This window comes from Amblyomma mixtum, chromosome 8, assembly GCF_055824585.1.
Source record: "Amblyomma mixtum isolate Tamu chromosome 8, ASM5582458v1, whole genome shotgun sequence".
NCBI classification, from domain to species: Eukaryota; Metazoa; Arthropoda; class Arachnida; order Ixodida; family Ixodidae; genus Amblyomma; species Amblyomma mixtum.
In genome coordinates, this window is record NC_143019.1 from 54,220,448 (window position 1) to 54,232,896 (window position 12,449).

General features: G+C 49.7%; 1 protein-coding gene across 1 annotated transcript in view; it reads left to right on the forward strand.

Moving 5' to 3' along the window:
- pros (homeobox protein prospero) overlaps positions 1-12,449 on the forward strand; it is a 229,242-nt gene that overhangs the window by 73,253 nt on the left and 143,540 nt on the right. Inside the window, exon 2 of the mRNA XM_089558072.1 lies at positions 7,821-7,885. The gene's annotated coding sequence lies outside the window, so the exon portion shown is untranslated. The remainder of the gene's footprint in view (positions 1-7,820; positions 7,886-12,449) is intronic.

A 12,449-nucleotide genomic window follows, 5' to 3' on the forward strand; every position in this document is an offset into this window, starting at 1 on the left:
GACTGTTCATAGACAGAAGTCTATGGATACTCTATAGATTGTCTAAAACTTCTTTTTGTGAGGGTGGCCAGGAGATGAAGGAAGGACGGAAGGAAAAATGTTTATTTCAAGCATGTGTACATACTTGAGGGGGAGGGCAAAAGGCATACAAGCCTGACGAGGCCCATCCCCCTTGGTGCACCTGGCGCAGTAACACAGCGTAACATGTGCAACAGTAATAGAACATGTGAAATGAACACACACGAATTCCAAAGCCAAGTTACCATAGGCACATCAAGATATGACAACAGAAGTTTAAAAGACACTTTCAACATCCATTAGACACGTTTTCATCAGTGTAAGCTTATGATACACAACGTCAGCTGAGCCCGTCATTCTTTTAAAAGTCTTGTTATTCCTGCGACATTCCGCTGACGGCTATATAGCTGGGCAGCCCGCCTCGGCTGGCTCTGATTGACGCGCTTCTGTCGGAGATGGATCCTCCGTCATCGCGTGCGAACCCACTTGCCGAAGAGGTCGTTGGGGTGCCGTAAAGTGGCCTGGGAACTTCCCGGGCTTCTGCTGACGCCGCTACTAAGCCTCCCAAGGGGACGGTGCAGGGCCTACCCTGCCGCCTCCTTGCACTGTGGACGGGAAGCGCGTTTCTTTTCTTTTTCCTGCTCTGTACAGGCACTGGCTTCCGTGCCTGACACGCCTTTGATTGCCGGTTGGTTGCTGCCGCGAAGAAGTTCCGAAACTTCCGCGTTTGGCAGCGAAGGAGGCCTACATAGAGCGGCATATAATGTAACGATTCTTTTCTTCCTATCCTATTCCACAACTATCATCCACACGACCCGCTTTCATGTTCCAACAAGGGGAGGGTTATGCTATCACTGATCGCATTTTAAAGGCGAAAGCCTTTAATGCCTCATCGTTGTGGAGAGAAGGTTGTCAGCAGAAGCTTGTCAGCAGAGGTGCCACGTTTTTTCTAGTGAGACCAGAAAAAAAAAAAAACAACCTTTGGGCACGATGGGATTCGGACCACCATCCTTCCGTTCCGCAGCCGAGCGTGCTAATGGCTACGCTACTCCCTGCCAACGCATATGTACAATCTTTGTCAAAAGTCTAGAGCCCAGGGGGTTTGCTTCTAAGCCTTGCAGTGGGACTCCTGAAGCATTGGTGGCAGCCCTACCCATTGGAGGAGGCAGGACCAGAAGTCCTCTTACCTTCAGGAAATTTGTAGCGCTGGAGATGCATTACGAACCATGCAGTGTAGCTCAGAAGCAAACCCCCTGGGCTCCAAACTTTTGACAAAGGCTGTACTTCTCCTTGTCTAGGACGCTGGAGAGTGTTCGCAGAAAGGCGTCGAATCAGACGGATGCCTCCCAAATGCCCTCCAGTGTCTCCAGCATTTAAGATTCACAAACAAATGTGTACTTAATTAACATCTTAACCACACATCAGTGACACAAGCAGCAACACCGCGCAAAAGGCTTTTTCGCCTCATTGCACTTTAGGTGAACAAAGTGCCCCCCTGAATTTTTTTCCCTCGAGATAGAAACAACAGTTCCTGGGTACACTGCATAGGGAGCAAAAGTGGTGAACACCATGCGCCGTTACTTCGTTCGCTGTTCTTGCGACGGCTTTGGCCGGTTTTGACAAGCAGGAGTTCCACGTATCGACACGACATGCGCGTAGATTGAAACAATAACCTCCTCGCCTGTCTAGTTAGCCGTCACTGCCTGAAAATGGCACGACAATGGACTCTAACCGAAGCTCGCGTGGTATCCACTACTTTTGCACCCCGCACCTTTCCTCAGTCTTGGGAGAACATTGAAAACTCAAGTCGTGAACAGGATACCAATCCGTAGCGGTTGCAGCGATATAAAAAAGAACAGCTCTGTAGAGAGAGAGACCGAGAGAGAAAGGAATTTTGAGGAGGGGAAAAGGTGGAGAGGTCGGCCGGTGGTAACATGGCCCTGGCCTGCTACTCCACACAGGGGAAAGGGAAAGTGCGAATGAAGGTAGATGATGGCATAATACAATGAGTTTCATGGGTGATGTCGACACACACACACACACACACACACACACACACACACACACACACACACACACACACACACGCGCGCGCGCGCGCGCGCGCGCACACGCACACGCACACGCACACACACACATACACACTAACAGCTCATTAGCATGCATTTAATTGTTAACTCATGCAGGTGCAGACACGACCACCAATCTTAAACAATAATTTTGAATATTGCAATATAGTAAGTGTCGTGTCCGGTCGCTGTGTTGAATGCAGCGAAAGACGCACACGGTACTTTAAGACTTCGTTTATTTAAAGCCGATGAGGGTGCGACCAGCGTCGACCGAGGCAGGAGCCGAACTGGCCGCCCGAAGAAAGGAGGGAGCGGAGAAGCGTCCACGGGAGGGAGTGGCTTCCCAAAACAGGAGGAGGATGCGGGGGCGCACCATGGGGGGGCATCTGGCGACAGCGTGCGACGAGGGGCAAGTGGTCGTTAGGAGGAGGATGCGAGTGGTCGTTAGGAGGAGGATGCGGGGGCGCACACACACAAAAGCAATAAGGGGACACAACACTTCCTTCCCCCTTAGAAAGTTGCCTGGTATCGTGCAGGGGGTCGGCGCTCACGCGTGGAGGCGCGCTGGCTTTGTGCGCTCGGGGGAGAAACACTTGTAGGCTGGCTGTTGTTCGCTGTGTCTCCTAGGTCTGTCCTGGGCGAAGTCTCTTCTTCCGGGAAGAGGTGCCAGGCTATGTGGGAAGATGGTGCACGTGTTCTCTCCGCTGGCGGACAGCTCTCAGACGGCGTCGTAAATCTACGCAGCTGGTTGAGATGTCGGCGTGCTACTGTGCCATGTATGTTGACGAGCCAAGAGCGCAGGCCTATGCGTCTGACAATTGTAGCTTCCTCCCAGCGTGGCTTTTTCAGAAACTGTCGGGCGAGGACGCGCTGCCCCTCATTAAGCGTGCCGCAGCGCGGAATTGCTTTTTCTTCCCGGAACGTCTCTGCCTTTGGCTCGGGGAGGATGGCTGTGAGCTGGGTTCGCATTTCACGCTCGAACATCATTTTCGAGGGGGTCTCGCCTGTTGTGCTCTGAACCGTCGTGTGCTGCTTGAAGAGAAAGCGCGCAAGGCGGCGCTGCAGCGAGCCTGTCTGATCTCTTTCAAGGGCGCGTTTTAGCTCGGCTACGTAGCGCTCGGCTTGTCCGTTTGTCGCTGGGTGGTAGGGGGCCGATGTAACTGATGAGATCCCGTTGTCGCGATAAAACTTGAGGATCTCCGCAGACACAAACGGTGTTCCGTTGTCCGACACTACCTTGCGCGGCAGGCCGAACGTTGCAAATAGTGATCGGAGGTTGTCAATGACTGCTGCCGAAGTGGTCTGTCCCATTTGCCTTATCTCAAGCCACTTTGTGTAGGCATCTACGACCACAAGGAAAGTGCAGCCCTCAATTGGTCCTGCAAAATCAATGTGCAGTGTGTGCCATGGTGTGTCTGGCTTTTCCCATTCTGGGACAGGAGCTTTCGGCGGGGCGCTCCGGCTGCTCTGGCAAGGCTTGCATTCTCGCACCACTGTTTCGATGTCGTTGTCAATGCCAGGCCACCACATGTAGCTTCTGGCACACTTTTTCATTGCAACGATGCCCCGATGTCCGGCGTGGATGAGAGACATAGCTTGTGCGCGTAGTTCTCTCGGCATCACAACTCGGGACCCAAATATGATGCAGCCGCGATGGGTGCTCAACTCTGTAGCTCGCCTGCGGTAAGCGTCGAAGTTGTCCCCTTTGAGTTTATGCACGTTGCCTTGTTGAACAGCTGTGTAAACTAGCCGGAGAGCTGCGCACTTCTGCGTAGATGCTGCAACTGTGCCTGCTGTAAGCGGAGGTTCTGGCAGTGCTTCGAACATCAGAACGTCTCCTGGTGGAAATGGTTCGTCAACAGTTGCGTCTAGTGGCAGACGGCTTAGCGCATCGGCGTTTTGATGTTTACTCCCATTGCGGTAGACCAGAGCGTAGTCGTACGCTGAGAGTTTGATGCACCAACGTGTCATTCGCGGAGACAAAGTTGGTGGCATAGGCCTTTGTGGTCCCAGAATGCCCAATAGCGGTCGGTGATCGGTTATAAAGGTCACCTTCCGGCCGGCAATGTACTGGTGAAAATGTGTCGCCGCGTAGACGATGGCTAGCCCTTCTTTGTCAAGTTGCGCGTAGTTGCGTTCTGCTTGCGACAACGTACGTGAGGCGAAGGCGATGGGAGCTTCCCTTCCTTGCTCGTCAGTTTGCGATAGAACCGCGCCGACTCCGTACGGTGATGCGTCGCAAGCCAAAAGCAGAGGCTTCCTTTCGTCGTAGTGGCGGAGGACTGTACATCTTCGAATCAGGTCTTTCAGGGCATCGAATGACTGCTGATGGCGTGGCGACCATGTCCATGTCACATCTTTCCGAAGGAGTTGGTATAAGTCGTTGGCCACGGTAGCTCTTTGTTCCAAGAACCGGTCGTAGAACGTCAAGAGTCCGAGAAAAGCCTGTAGCTCCTGCTTGTTTGTTGGAGCTCGTGCTTCTGTGATCGCTCGCACTTTGTCCTCGGTAGGGTGAATGCCTTCCGCATCAATTCGGTGTCCCAGAAATTGCACCTCTGGCACCGCAAAACAGCACTTCGATTTGCTTATGCACAAATTAGCGTTTGCTAGCCTTTCGAGAACGAGCTCTAGGCGCACTGCATGCTCTTCAGTGGAAGTGCCACTGATGATGACATCGTCAAGGTAGACACAAACTCCTGGGATGCCCTGAAGCACTGTCTCCATGAATTTTTGAAATATGGCCGGGGCTGCAGCTACGCCAAAAGGCAGTCGCTTGACTTTGTACAAGCCTTTCAGTGTGTTAATTGCCAATAATTCAGCAGTTGACTCGCTCACCTTCAGCTGCTGATACGCCTGGGTGAGGTCCAATGTGCTGAAGACTCTTGCGCCACGTAGTACACTGAATACTTCTTCAGGTGTCGGTAGCGGGTAAGAGGACGCTTTAGTCGCAAGATTGACGGTGCTCCGGTAGTCTCCGCAGAGGCGTATGGTTCCGTTCTTCTTGCGAACTACGACAAGTGGTGTGGCCCATTCTGAATGCTGCGTCGGCTCGATGACACCTTGCTGCTCCAGTTTGTCCAACTCTTTTTCAACTGAATCTCGGAGAGCAAACGGCACCGGCCTGGCCTTCAGAAATTTGGGTTGCGCGTTGTCCAACAACTCCAGTGTGACCGGGGGCCCTTCGTTTCCTGGAATCTCTTCCGAGAATACTCTTTCGTATTTCTCTTGCAGTTGCTCAACCATGTTCTGGCTCGGCGTCTGGTGTATGCCGCATATCATCACGCCTAGTGGAGAAAACCAGTTTCTCCCTAGAAGGCTTGATCCTGTGCCCTTCACAACAAGCAGAGGTAGCGTATGGGTCTGGCCGTTGTAGTTAACCTGCACGTTGGCAGAGCCCAATAGTGGCAGATTCTGTCCTGACCACGTTCGCAGGTGCGTGTCGTCTTGTTGCAGGGCGGGTGCGTCAGATGGCCATGAAGTTCGGAACGTGTCCTCACTGATCAGAGTACAGGCTGCGCCGGAGTCAACCTCGAACTTAATCAGCTGGTGATGTACGCTTACTTCTGTAAAAATCTTCGGTCGCGTGCCGAGATTCATGGTGTTCAGGTCGTACAACACAGATGGTGTTGCTGATGTTGCTCCATGGAGATCAGATAGCGGCGTATTCTCTGAGGCGTTGACGCTGTGATTAGGCTGGGAAGGTGACTTTATCTTGGCAAGTCTCCGTTTCGTAATGCATGCTCTTTCGATATGCCCTCGCTTGTGGCAAAAATTACACGTGGCTGACTGGAATCGACATCCCTGGGGGTTGTGTTGGTCCTCACACCGCCAGCAGCGTTGTGCCTTTTTGACCGATTTTACAACAACAGAAGGCTTGCGCACCTGGTTGCTTGTCTGGTGTACCGGCTCGGTGTTCCGGCGAATCCCTCTCTGCTGGTGACCGGCGCTCTCCGCTCGAACGGCGATGTCGTAAGCTTTGCTGAATGTGAGGTCCTTCTCAGCGAACAGGCGCTGCTGCAGTGACTCGTCACTCAGTCCGCACACAAATCTGTCGCGTAACATCACGTCCAAGGGAAGCATGGTGGTGTTAGCAGAAGAAGCTGCGTCTCCCTCCTGCCCGGTAGCTGTTGTCGACAGCGTTCCAAAATTGCAGTCGGCAGCGAGCTTCTTGAGCGCGGCTACGTAGGCGCTCACAGTTTCTCCTCCCAGTTGATCTCGTCGTTGGAAGCGAGCCCGGCTGTAGACCTCGGATGGCCTTGGGTCGTAGTGCTTTTGCAGCGCTTTTACGATGTCGTCGTAAGACACTGCCGCTGGTGTGCTTGGCTGAATAAGGGCGCAGACAGTATCGTAGGTCTGCTCCCCGCACAGCGTCAGCAGGTTGGCCCTCTTCAAGGCTGGGTCTGTGATGTTGTTAGCTTCAAAGTAGAACTGAAGGCGTCCAACCCACGATGACCACGATGAGCCGTTGAACTCTGGTATCTGATTGGGAAACCCTCGCGTAGCCATGGCTTGTCAATAGCGTTGCGTAGCGCGGGTCGAATCCACTTTCTCGTCGCCACTGTCGTGTCCGGTCGCTGTGTTGAATGCAGCGAAAGACGCACACGGTACTTTAAGACTTCGTTTATTTAAAGCCGATGAGGGTGCGACCAGCGTCGACCGAGGCAGGAGCCGAACTGGCCGCCCGAAGAAAGGAGGGAGCGGAGAAGCGTCCACGGGAGGGAGTGGCTTCCCAAAACAGGAGGAGGATGCGGGGGCGCACCATGGGGGGGCATCTGGCGACAGCGTGCGACGAGGGGCAAGTGGTCGTTAGGAGGAGGATGCGAGTGGTCGTTAGGAGGAGGATGCGAGTGGTCGTTAGGAGGAGGATGCGGGGGCGCACACACACAAAAGCAATAAGGGGACACAACAGTAAGCTACTGTTATGGAATTGTGCAAGGTAATGGTCCATTCTTGTGATGTGTAGCAAAATCTTGTTTTTAATGTTTTCCATCGTTCGCATCGAGCAGTTGAGTCTGTCATAGAAGACGAATGGGGAAGGTTTTCGACGATAACAAAAATGTTAATAGCAAAAAAAAAAAACACGAGCCTGCTGACGGGAGACCTGCGGTTATATTGATTGTTACAGTGACATCTTACAATACATGAAAAAACCACGTTCATGAACTCTTTCTCGTTCAAAAATGTGTTTGTCCAGAGTTGTTGGGCATGATGGGAAGATAGCTTAAGAGGGAATAGTCGTAGGCCAGTTGGTAAGACATTAAAACAATAAACAACACTGTCCTCTGTTGTTTCCTGCTTCTGTGCTTTGTCTTTCGCTGTTTGTTTGTTCTTTTTAATTGGGAGATAACGTTTTTACGTGTTTGATTTTTCTGGAATCGCGAGCCCTGTACGCAATTTCTAACTGCGATGTAGAATGGAGAATAAAGAGTATTAATGCATTGCAATGCAGAGTATTGCAATGCAATGCAATGAGAGTAATGCAATGCAATGCAGAGTATTAATGAAGTAAGTGTTGTCGTTAACACTGCTCCTGTCTGCGCATGGTCCTTTGACAACAGGTGTCCCGAAAGATGGCGCCGCAGCTGGAATATCATGTATTAGATACGAACTGATCCATTCACCTTTGTCCTGAAGTGAAAAGCAGTTAGGTTGTTGATGATGATGATGACTATCTATTCGACGTTACTGGGCTAAGGCCGTGCAAGTTATAACCATTTCTATTCTTGGTCACAGGTTTCACCAGCTGCTGTCTACCTGCGGCCACCCACCCATGAGGCTGTGACGTCCAAGAGGAGAGGGTACGTCTGCACTGTTTCATTACTCTTGCCAAATGTGTGACAAACATAAAAGAAAAATCAAGAACGCGCGTGAAATTCTTTTTGTGGTAACTCTGCTCTTAGTCTTTAGCAGCCGAACCCGCCTTGCCTATTAAATGATCTGAATGTTTTAGACCTTTCTAGACGATCATATTACGATGCTTCTATGCACCACTGATGAGTAGTCGGTAAAACCTGTTCGAAGCACAGGCTTCTAACTGTGCAGTGGAACTTTGCCCGAAACAAAAATGTGTTACACTGAAGGCTTAGCTTAAAATCAATGTGAAGACATTTACGCGCCGTAAAGAACTGCCAAGCGTAGTCCATACTGTCCGTCCATATAGTACTGCTATATACTGAGTGCCTCACACTTCAGGCTTTCCGCCAAATAAAATGTCATTACGCTAATTCCAGGATAGCCTATGCTAAAGCTACAGGAGAAAAAAACTTCAGGGTGTATTATCCACACCCTCATATGTACAATACCTTTGCGTTTTTAGCAGCAGTACGTACAATACCATAATTAGATATTGATGAGCTTTGATTCTAGATTTAATTAAATAAAGGTGTAAAGAGCGTACACTTCTATGTGCAAGAACGCACAATTCTTCGCGCGTGGCGGACTGCGACGCTTTTCATATAGCGTTTCGACACAGAACTATATGTGGTCGGCCCCGAAAAATATAAAGTTATCGGGCGTACCCTGCCTGTTCAGTAGTTTGACCTGCCTTCACAAGGACACCACAGACGGCTTGTCGCCAGCTGGCATTGATAGTGGGCAAGCTATGTACACAGGAAGCTTGTCAACGCTACTGTGCAGATCGTGTACACGCGTCACAAGTCGGCGACGTTTCCCAACGAAGATAAATGCGCGTACCTCTGACATTTCGCGCACGTGATTAGAGCAATCGCTTTCGAAAATCTGCATCCATCCGAGTTCCTCGCGAGAGCGATCGGATGACGCCCGTTGTCTCAGCACGCAACATGCTGAGGCGCTTTTTTTTTATTGCTGTTTACCGCAAGGACCTTGAGTGGTTGCCAAGCAATTGTTTGCACATCATGCACCGCGTGGTGACATTAACGACGCTGCCTAATTGGTTTCGCACCTTTTATCGACAGGAATAATGCTGCTAGGGGGTTGATAACGGCCTCGCACCTTGCGTAGTGGTGGTGTGCTTGCTTAACGGCCTTTAGCGAGGTCGTTCCTGTACACACGTGCACCTTGGACCACGAAAAGAAAGAAGGAAAAACAGGAAGTAAAAGTAAGAAGGAAAGACAGCGAGAAAAAGAAAGATAAAAAGGAAGGACGAAAGAAAGAAGAGAATAAAGAGGGAAAAAAAGAAGAAAGGAAGAAATGGAAGAACAGAAGAAGGAAAGAAAGAAAGAAGCAAAGAAAGGAAGAAGGGAAGGAAGAAAGAAAGAAAGAAAGAAGGAAGGAAAAAGAAAGAAAGAAAGAAAGAGAGAAAGGAAGAAAGAAAGAAAGAAGGAAAGAAAGAAAGAAAGGAAGAAAGAAAGAAGGGAAGAAGAAAGAAAGAAAGAAGGAAAGAAAGAAAGAAGGAAAGAAAGAAAGAAGGAAAGAAAGGAAGAAGGGAAGGAAGAAAGCAAGAAGGAAAGGAAGAAAGAAGGAAGGAAAAAGAAAGAAAGAGAGAAAGGAAGAAAGAAGGAAAGTAGGGAAGAAAGAAAGATGGAACGAAAGAGAGAAAGAACGAAAAACGAAAGGAAAGAAAAACGCAGAAAGAAAGAAAGAAAGAAAGAGGAAAGAAAGGAAGAAAGAAAGAAGGAAGGAAAGAAAGAAAGGAAGAAAGAAGGAAATAAAGAAAGAAGGAAAGAAAGGAAGAAAGAAAGAAAGAAAGGAAGAAAGAAAGAAAGAAAGAAGGAAAGAAGGAAAGAAAGAAAGAAAGAAGGAAAGAAAGAAGGAAAGAAAGAAAGAAAGAAAGAAAGAAAGTAGGAAAGAATGAAAGAAAGAAAGAGAAAGAAACCTGTATTAATTCCGTATGTTACGGGTTTCTACGCCTTCACTAACATGCAGCGTCTTGCGACGAATATTTAGTTTAAAAATACTTAAATCCAGAATCACAAATAATATCCTGGGGTGAAGCAAACTTGGTAGTTATTTGGCCGGTCAGAAGAGGATGTACACTACACCGATATAGACTAAAGCTGTCCCGACTAGGTTGAGAGCCGTATATAGTATACAGCTTTCATCATGGTGCGTGGAGTATGTGCGCAGAGGTGCGAAGCAGGGCTCTCCTGCCCTCTCCGGGCCCCCTCATCCTCTTCAACTGTCCGTGTGTGTCACCGCCATATATGCAGAGCTCCGAAGGACACTGCGCTCCATGCTGCACTTTTGCCTTTTTCTTTATGTCAACGGCCGCGCAGATTAGAGCCGCGTTACGTACAGTTTATCGGCCACCAACGCCGTCCTTGCGTTCCACTTCTTGTTTTTTTTTTCTTATTTCCGGAAACGCGCAGCTCAATGTGGCGCGTCGCAGTTTCTGAGGCTCTCCTGCCTCCGAGCACAAGATATAGTAGATGATGTCGCTCTCTGACCGTTGCCGGCCAAAGAAAACAAAGAAGGCAGGAAATAGACAGAACAGCCTTGCACTGTGCTCTTGGAGCACCTAACTACAGGTCAAACAGGCCGTGGCGATCTGCGCAGTAAGCTGTTGACGAGCCTTGACTACACAGTGTTGTGGCTACAACAGTATACGCTCCGGAGGACAGTGGAGACATCTGTTCCGCTTGTGACGACTTAGCACTGATTATTAAAAGAAATTCGATAAAGGTGAAAATTTCCTCAATTTATGCTAGCGTTTATTTTTAATGTGGCAGCATTAAAAGCCTCATCGTGGTAAATACCTAGTGTTGTGGTCTGTCATAAGATTCTCTGATTGGCCGAGCTGGCGTTCTGGTGTGTCATAAAATTCTCTGATTGCTCAAGACAGTTATGACGTCATCAGGTCGCGTGACGATCCACCTGCAACCTCTCTCTCGCCCCCATTCTCCACCTACTCTGATTGCTCGAAGCAGTTGTGATGTCATCAGGTCACGTGACGATCCACCTGCAACCTCTCTCTCGCCCCCATTCTCCACATACTCTTATTGCTCGAGGCAGTTGTGACGTCAACAGGTCACGTGGCAATCCACCTGCAACCTCCCTCCCGCCCCCAATCTCGACCTACACCTCAGCCGAGAGAAGGCTCATTACGGAAAAAAAAAATCGGCGTTGTGTTCTGTAATAAAATTCGCTGATTTGCCGATCCGGCGTTGTTGAATGTCATAAAATTCGCTGATTGCTCGAGACAGTCATGACGTCGTGAGGGTACGTGACGGTCCACCTGCCACCTCCCCGTCCCTTTTCTCCACCTTCATAGCAGCCAACTGAAGCTTGATTACGGAAAAATCCGGTGTTGTGGTGTGGAACGAAATTAAATTGGCTACATGTACTGCTATCGCATTCCCCGTACATAATTTTGATTAATGTCCGCGTAGTTTTTATTGTCGTCTGCTAGTCGAAAAGAAAAGTAAAAATAAAGGAAAGAAAAAACAGAAGAAGGAGATAAATATAAGAAGAGAAAGAAGCAACCAAAGAAACAAGGCATGGGAAGAAGGAAAGAAAACACAGAAGGCAGGAAGACTGTATACAAAGAGAAAGAAAAAAAAAAGAAGAAAGAGAGCTAGACGCGATAGGCGCCACCCACTCCGTTTTGGGCAATTCGGGGCACTCCCTCAGGAGAGCCTGCTCCGACCGCATTTTCATCGGCCTTTAGGTCATCGAGGAAGTTTTTCTTTTTTTTTTACACGACATATTACGACACTCGGCCCCTCAAATAGGTATAACCATCATCAGACCCCTCACACAGCTGTGCCTGCAAAGCCCATCGACCCATTAATCCTCGCCTCCGTTAGAACCATTCTGGCGCGCACGCAAGCTCCATCTTCGCGACGCGCCTGTTGACTCAACCCTTTCTCTTCCTGAGAAGCGTGGCCCGCGACTTATGTGTGTGCTCAAGCGCCGTGAAGGAGAAGGCCTCTGTCTCTGCACCGAAGAATGGATCGCGTTTGCACAGGCAAGGCCGGGCTGCTGCGACTGTCTCGCCCCATCACGACACTTCCTGACGGAGAGAGACAACCCCCCCCCCCCCCCCCCCCCCCTTTCTTTTCCCGCCGTTGCACGAAAAGGAAGCACTTCGGGTGGCAGTGGCAGCGTCGTGCGAGATTTTTCACGTCCGTCGTGTGTCCGCGTGCGCGGGTGTGTATGCGCGTTAAAGGCTGAGTAAAGAACGCGCTGTCGATCCGTGAGCGGATAAACGTCTCCCCCGAAGACGCATGGAGATGTACTCATGCTCTCCGACGTTGCGTGCGTGCACCCTTGACAGAAGGGAGTAAAAAGAGTAAAGTTGTCCTATAGCCTACTCCTTTTGATAAAAGAAATTGCTATAGGGGAGAGATTACTCCTTTTATACTGCCATATATGCGTATTCGTGTTTACAGTGTAGGAGCCGCGTTGAAAGAGTCAAGGAACTGAAAAAAAAAAAAAAAACTT